The 8,855-nt window shown below is 38.0% G+C and overlaps 1 protein-coding gene across 3 annotated transcripts in view; it reads right to left on the bottom strand.

Moving 5' to 3' along the window:
* Positions 1–8,855, bottom strand: part of PLS1 (plastin 1) — a 78,029-nt gene that overhangs the window by 58,697 nt on the left and 10,477 nt on the right. The gene's annotated exons all lie outside the window — the stretch shown is intronic.

The following is an 8,855-nucleotide window of genomic DNA, read 5'->3' on the forward strand; positions in this document are numbered from 1 at the left end:
CTCCGGGGCAGGCGGGAATTGAACTCATGCAGAAGCGGCTTTAGATTCTCAGTGCTGTGCTTTAACCCGCTGCGCCACCAGGGAGGGCCAATTTTACTTTTTAAGTGAGCCAAGAAAAGGTTCACTTAAAAAAAAATCCATATTTCACTAAATTAACTCCCTAAAGAGGAAATCAGAAATACTTTTTAGGGTGGCTCCATAAAAGTAAATAATGGCAGATATAAAACCGCTTCGTAAAACAAAAGGCAAATACATTATGGGTCAGAATACTTTTAAGTACATGCTATATGATTTCACTTATACAAAATTCCCAAAAATATGAACTAGTCTATGGTACCAAAAACAAATCAATAGTTGCCAAAACAAAGGTGAAAAGAGGAATGAACTGCAAAGGACATGAGGAAACTTCTGAGGATAATGAAAACGTTCTGCATCTTGATTGCAGTGATGATTTTGTAGGAATACATATCTGTCAAAATATGTCAAACTATCCACTTTAAACAGATACAGTCAACTATTCCTAAATTACACCCCAATATGATTAAAGATTCGTGCACATACATTGAAAAGTCACCTGTACTGAAGAAGGCTTCCTCTTACATGTCCATAAAATAGTAGAATTAAAACTGAAAACATTAAGCAGAAATATGGGAAAGCAAGTCCTGCATCGATATAAGGAAAGATTCTGTCCATGTGCATCAGAACCAAGTGGATCCACCTCTGAGACAGATTTCTCTTCATGGGGCTTGCTCCAATACCAGCTCAAATTATAGTTTGTGGGTACAAAAGATGTCGTCTTTGGATTTCCTACATAAAAAGGTGGGATGAAGTGACCACCACTGACATTTCTGACACTGAAAATCCCATATTTCAAGGAGGACCACGTGGAGGTTTGTGACTTGCCACTATGATTGAAATTAGGACACAACTAAAACTATAAAACTGCTTCATAAAGTAAAATAGGGTAGAACAGGTTTGTGTCATGTCTGACTTCCCACCAAGACTTGACTTTGCAAGAAGAGCCAATTATCTGCTCAAAAGAGCCTTTTAAAAATGGACCCTGTATTACAACTGAAATGGAAAAAGGCACAAAATGATATAAAAATAAACCATTATATTACAAAAAATAAAAAAAAGGACTCTGTGGCTGTTTTCTGATATTTGGAAAGCAATTAGTAAAATGAAAATATCTAGAGAAAAAAAGAAAATATTTGGAATATAAGAAAATTTAAGTTGCTCAGGGTCATTTCCAGTCTTTCCTCTATGCACATGTACATGAACATACTTTTCTGCTGTAGTAAGCTGGCATCTTACATATGGCATCTAGTTTTACATAATATTACTGAGAAATTTCCCATATCATTAAGCATTTTTTTAAAACATGCCTTTCATGCCTTAGGTTTTCTATGTTATGATTTATATTTTATGAATGTTCTTAATTTATTAAAGTGATTTCCAGTATTTTATTTTTAGAAATAATATTTCAATTCCCTTAAACATAGAAGGGATAGGGAATGAGGGACTTTATAAACCTGAATCCAACTTTTCTAATACTTTATCCACTCCATTTTGTTACAGGCAATTTCATTTTCCACTCTGCGAGGATGTTGTGGTAGACAGCTCAAAGGTGCAGGATAGAGACTGCCACCTTTGCTGATGACAATTTTTCCCCGAGTGTCTGCTATGAACCTTAAGCACAATTCCAGAGAAAATACTGTGATTTTTTTTCTCAGTAAAAATCATGTAGAAGCCTATGTGCTACTGAGTCACTGCTCAGGGCATGGCATGGTACAGTTTTAACCACTTGTGACTATTCAAGACAAAAGTAGTATTTGAATCTTAATCAAGTAGTCAACAAATTCTGGAAAAAAACAATCTGACATAAAGTTGCTTATGTAGCTCAAACTACTCCAAGAAGCAAGAACATTTAGAAAAGAATTTATTGTTTCGTGTTTAAGTGTACCTTCCGGGCAAGAGCCACATTTTTAAAATCTCTATAAACCCACATATACCTCCTTGGGACTTGTTTATAAGAAGTATTTCTACAACATTTAAAGACATTTTTTCTGTATCTTAAAAATAGCCCATTTCAAAAAAATAAATAAAAAAAAAAGCCCATTTCTCAAACTTCTAAAACATTCAGGTTAGTGTGGTAGCAACTGGAAGGAAACAGAAAGGTTTCTGGGTGCTGATAATAATTTTGTTTTGTTGATAAGGGTGCTAATGATAAGAGAGTAACATTTTGTGAAAATTCATCAAGTTATGTACTTAGGACATTCATTTTCCTACACATATATTGCACATTAATTAAAGATTTATAAATGAGCCCAAAAAATGTCCATTTCCTTGTTCCCAATATATTGCAAGGTTAATCTGACAATAAATCAACAGATTCAGTAATACATGCTTTAGAAACCTCATCTCTAACAATCCCAGCTTTATTCACTTAAATTAGTCATTCTTAGCAATGTTGTTTAGTTTGCATTGGGAGGAAACAATAAAAATACATATTTTGGCCCGCTCTGGTGGCACAGCAGGTTAAAGCACAGCATTGGGAAGCTAAAGCCACTTCGGCATAAGTTCGATTCCCGCCTGCCCCGGAGGTGACCACATGGCGTGGCAGACCTCTCCAGACCCGCCCACTGCTCCCCTCAGCAGTGTACTTCATCGATCTGCCGGTTGTGCTCTCCACTCTGTCTCTGGTGAAGCCTCTCGCCACCCCTGAGCCTCTGGCCTGTACCCCAGTTCTGTATGTACAAATAAATAGATCTTTAAAAAAATACATATTTTGCAAAATTTTGGTATGTAGATAGAAAGTAACATCAGAATCAAATAAAATCTGTACTTCAAGCCACTTCATCAAGTAAGTTTGAGGACTTACTAAGTGCAAAATGCTGCAGGGGCTTCTTTAACACTGTACAGATTTATGGGGGAAGTCACAGAGCAGAACTCAAAACATCCTTTGAAAGATGGGGATTCCTTTTATGATTTTAACTGAGGAAAAAGTGAGTAAATACCATACATTTAGTACCTAAGAAAACATTCCCTAGAATGAATAGATGTCAAAACTTGCTATAAATGTGTATTATTATAGATAAATGGGCAGAAACATGAAAGAGCAGGTTAAACAGATGACAGTGTATGAACAAAGGAACAGAAGCACAAGAGCCTATGGTGCAATGAATAGCTGAAAGCAAATACCCTGGCTAAACAAGTGTGTCTACCTCACATCACAATAAACTGGTTGGAATCTGAATGACTGCAGCAACATGCACAATGTGAGTTACCCAGGGTAATCCTCACTGTAGCTCTTCTATCCAAAAGTCCTGAAATAACCTTTCCAAAACTATTGGCTTTGGAATCTGGCCCTGAGGCAATTTCAATTTAGAGAAATACCCAATTATATTCTCATACATTTATACCTGGAATCCCAGTGGCAGTGATAACCACTGCCGTCTTATTTGTCAACAAAGGCAGATATGTCTGTGACAGGCATATCCCCCAAGTGAATCCACACCAAAATCCCCAGAACATGTGAATATGTAACTTTATCAGGCAAGATGTGACTAAGGGTATGAGCAGATGTGATTAAGAGTATGGGCTTTCAGCTGAGGCATTTTATCCTGGATTACTTAGATGAGCCCAATGGATCACTCCAGGTTGTACAAGCAGAGTACCTTTCCCTACAAAGTAAAGGTGAGGTAGTAGGGACAGGAGCTATTCAAAGTGAGAGAGGGGCTGGACCCTCCTTACTGGTTCTGAAGGTGAAGGAAGGCGTCCATGAGCCAAGGAGTGCAAGTGACCCCTAAAAGCAAGGAATCATCTTCAGTTTATACTCAGTAATAAAATGGGGGTCTCAGACCTACCATTTCAAGAAACTAACTTTTGCCAACAACATGAATGAGCCATAAAAAAGATCTTCCTGGCCCTCCCTAGTGGCACAGCGGGTTAAAGCACAGCACTGAGAATCTAAAGCCACTTCCGCATGAGTTCAATTCCCGCCTGCCCAGGAGGTGACCACATGGTGTGGCAGACCTCTCCTGACCCGACCTGCCTGCTGCTCCCCTCAGCAGTGTATTTCGTCGATCTGCCAGTTCTGTTCCCCACTCTGTCTCTGGTGAAGCCTCTCACCGCCCCTGAGCCTCTGGCCTGTACCCCAGTTCCCTCAGTCTCCTGAAGGAACTCAGTCCTGCCAACACACCTTGATTATACCCTGGTAAATGAGGCCCTGGTGGAATTTATAATCCATAAAACTGTATGATAATAACTTTATATTATTTATGCCTCTAAGTTTGTAGTAATTTGTTATAGAATCAATGGAACTTTAATATAGTCTCTGACCGTTATATTTACAACAGGATGTTCTGAACTCAGGTATAGGCCATCGATGCGTGGAGGAGCAGGTGGTGAGAGGATTCACTAGAGAGAGTAAGGAGCAGAAGAGGTAGATTGATTGAAATACACTGCTGAGGGGAGCAGCGGGCAAGACAGGAGATGTCGGCTACACCATGTGGGTCACCTCCCTGGCCAGGGATCCAACTCAGTGCTTCAGTCACTTTGGATAGCTTCATAGGGCTGTACTTTAACCCCCTGCACTACCAGGGAACCCTATAATTGCTCTTAAATAAATGTTCACTCCAAAAGGAAAAACAAGCATTTCAGAAATTAGTCAAATATGTCATTTAGCAGTTTAAAAAGAAAAATACTACAAAAATTAAAATATCAAGATTCTATCAATAATGATGGTGCCTTTGTCTTAACCCTACCTAACAGGCCAGGGCCTAGAGATCACTACAATAGATACTAATGCTACTCAGCGATTAGGGGCAGTGGTTTTCATTAGCTGTCATGAGATCAACCTGTGGAGCTTATTTTAAATGCAGATTCCTGGACCTCAACCCCAAAGATTGCCATTCAGAAGTTTTAGGGTAGAGGCACAAAATCTGAATGGAATCTGTGTCACAAAAAAATAAGAATTTTGTGACTCATGTTAATAACCATATAAAAAACACATAACTAGAAATAATATTTAACAAAGGAGGTAAAAGATCTATACAATGAAAGCTACAAGACTGATGAAAATTAAAGAAGAATACATGATGAGATGTTCCTGAATAGGGAAAATTAATATAGTTAAAATGGCCATCTCCCTAAAGAAATATATAAATTCAATGTAATCCCCATCAAAATATCAATGGCATATCTTATGAAAATAGACAAAAACCCTAGAATTTATATGGAGCTACAAAAGATGCTAAGTAGCTAAAGCAGTCTTGAGAAAAAATAAAAACTAGAGGCTTCACATTATCTGACTTCAAATTATATTACAAAATGACTATAATTAAAAAGTGTGACACCAGAATACAAATAGACACTTGGCTCAATGGAATAGAATCAGGAACCCAGAAATAATAAAAAAAAAAACTACATATATCAATATCTATGACAAAGGAGAGCGGCCTTATAATAGGAAAAGGAAAATATCCTCAACAAATTGTTCTGGGAAAACTGAACAGTCACATGCAGAAAGCAAAATTGTAACTAAATCACTCTAACTCTCTCTATATAAATAAATTCAAAATGGATTAGACTTTGATTTAAACCTGAAATCATAAAATACATGGAAAAATTAGGTGCTATGTTCCAGCATTGGTATTAGAAATACCCTTGGCGACTCAAACTGAACAGTAAAGGGAAACGAAAGTAAAAATCAACAGATGGTATTCTATCAAATGAAAGAGATTCTATATAGTAAAAGTATCAAAAAAAAAATTCCATCAGCTCAATGGGAGAAGATATTTGCAGATCATGCACCCAATAAGGTCTTAATATTCAAGGAAAAAGACTCAAGCAACTTAATAACAAAAATGCAAACAACCCAATTAAAAAATGGCCAGAAGCTCTGTTTCCCTAAAGCAAACAGATGACCAACAGGCACAAGAAAAAAGACTCATCACTTTTATTTGGGAAATGCAAATTATAACCACAGTGATATATCATCTCATACCTGTGAGAATGTCTCCTATCAAAAAGACTACTAACAAGTGTTGGCAAGATGTGAAGAAAAAGAGACTCTCATACATTGTTCACAGGAATATAAACTGGAGCTGTCATTTTAGAAAACAACATGGACTTTGCTCATAAAACTGAAAACAGAACTACCATACGACTGAATAATCCCACTTCTGGGAATCTAAGAAATATAAAATCATTAACTAAATACTATAAGCATACCATAATTTACTGCAGCATCATTCACAATAGCTATGACAGGGAAAAAACGTAAGTGAGCATTAGTAAAGATAAAGCAGAGGTCCCTCCCTGGTGGCGTAGCGGGTTAAAGCACAGCACTAAGAAGCAAAAGCCACTTGCGCATGAGTTCGATCCCCGCCTGCCCCGGAGGTGACCACATGGCATGGCAGACCTCTCCTGACCCGCCCGCTGCTCCCCTCAGCAGTGTACTTCATCGATCTGCCTGTTCTGCTCCCCACTTTGTCTCTGGTGAAGCCTCTCGCTGCCCCTGAGCCTCTGACCTGTACCCCACTTCTGTATGTGCAAAATAAATAAATTTTAAAAAAAAAAGCAGATATGATATAGATACACAATGGAATACTATTTAGCTATAAAAAGAACAGGAATTTTTGCTATTTGCAGCAAAACAGAAGAAACCTGAGGAGAATATGCTAAGCAAGACTAATCAGAGGAGAAAATAAAATATTGGGTAATTTCACCTATTAAGTAAAAATCAAGAAAACAAAACAGGTAGAGAAAATAAAATAAAAATAGACCAGTGGACTCTGACAACAAAACTGAGATTACCAAAGGAGAAGAGGTTGGTGTATTAGGGGCTAGGGGGGAAGGAAAGGCCCCACACCTAGTATAGGAATCTGCACATATACACCTATCATAGGCCACATGAACACACTACATAACTGATGATCTGTTTTCTTTAGATTAAAAATCTCGCTTTTTAAAAAGATTTATTTATTTATTTATGCATAGGGGAACTAGGGTACAGGCCAGAGATGCAAGAGGTAAAAGGATCCACCAGACACAGAGTAGGGTGCAGAACAGGTAGATGTACTGAAACATATAGCTGAGGGAACAACAGGCAAGACAGGAGAGGTCTGCTGCGCATTGTGGATTCCTTTTTAGCTCCCTGCCCAGGAATCGAATTTAGGCCACAGTGGCTGGCAACAACTTTATATAGCATTGAGACTTAGCCACAGGAAGGTGCCTAACGCTCTTGCTTTAAAACTGAGATTCCTTCCCTGATGGTGCCTGAATAAGCATGGACATTGAACTGGACATTGATGCCACCAAATGTAGCAGGATCAAGATAACTGAGAAGATTATAACAAACTCTGGGCCTGAACATGATGAATACCAAGAACACCAACTATGACAGGCTGTTCTGATGGGTTGTTTTTATGGCTGTTTTTGTTTAATTCATAATAACATCAGCTCGAGGTGAGATGACAGAATGGTCTCTCTGTGCTCTCAAACCAATGGCCGTGGGAGAATAGTCTCTCCATTCTCTCAGATCAAATGCCAGCAATCTGAAAAATAAAAGTGTTTACAGATTCAAATATTTTGTGGACTTGTTTTGTGTGACATGTAAAAATTCTAAGAAAATAAAAACTTAGTAACCAAAAAAAAAAATTAAAAAACAACCAAAAAAAAAAAAAAATTAGAAAGCAGCCACGGTCATTCATTTCCATGTTGTCTACAGCTGTTTTTGTTCTAAAATATTTATTATCTTGCCCTTTACAGAAAAAAAAATGTGGTGACCCTTGGTATAACCTAGCCTTTCTGATATAACGGAGATTGCTGGCACCTAATTCAGGGCCTGGCCCTACACTGTGTTCAGTAAGTTTTGCTTAATGAATATGTAAGATACATAAAGAACTGAGGTGGGGCTCCTCATCTGTGCTACAAAGTATTGTTTTCAAGCAGGTGTGACAGCAGTTTGGAAAACACAGAAGAAAAGACCACTGTCATCTATGCAGTCCAAGTAGGGTCTGTGTTATCCTTTAATTCAATGATGGGATTTTTAGCTCACTGGGAAGAGAATGGAAAAAAGGGAAAATCACAAAGAAACAGAGGAGAAATTTACCAAGAGTATTTTTAAGGGGGAAAAAATGTCATGTTAAAATCTCACTGAGGAGAAGATACTTGAAAAAAAAAAAAAAACAGACAAAACAACCCATTTATACAAATAAATCTTACAATTTTAGTTCAGCACAAACTTATATCTAGACAAAGTTGTTAAGAAGGTTTGTAAAGTCTTAAGTTACATATATGTAAGAAAGGATCCACATCACAGTAAACAATAGGTCTCACTGTAGGGCTAATTACACAACAACCACATTGTCACCTTTAACCTAGAGTTTTATTGTAAAGAAGGAGAGTGACTGGTTTCTAGTAGAGTTATCTGAATGGTGATGGGTTTAACTCTGAATGGTGATGGGTTTAATCTAAGTACCATTTCAAACAAGGCAAATTGGGGGAACTAGAAGATAATACCATGGAGATGAGTCTCAGTCCTTAACTTTAGCACCAAGGAAAAAGACTCAATAAACACAAACTTTGTTCTTCAGCACCATCTCCTAAAAATTCGTGACGTAAAGGAAGTACCCTTTATTGTTATTCCCTTAAAATTCTTACACAGGGCCCTCCCAGGTGGCACAGTGGGTTAAACCACAGACTAAAAAGCTAAAGCCACTTCCGCACGAGTTCCATCCCGGCCTGACCAAGAGGTGATCCACATGGTATGGCAGACTTCTCCTGATCTACCCGCTGCTCCACTCTCCATGATCTGCCTGTTCTGCTCCCCAATCTGTCTCTGGTGAATC

This window comes from Condylura cristata, unplaced genomic scaffold (assembly GCF_000260355.1).
Source record: "Condylura cristata isolate star-nosed mole 26May11 unplaced genomic scaffold, ConCri1.0 scaffold00014, whole genome shotgun sequence".
In the NCBI taxonomy this organism is placed as follows: domain Eukaryota; kingdom Metazoa; phylum Chordata; class Mammalia; order Eulipotyphla; family Talpidae; genus Condylura; species Condylura cristata.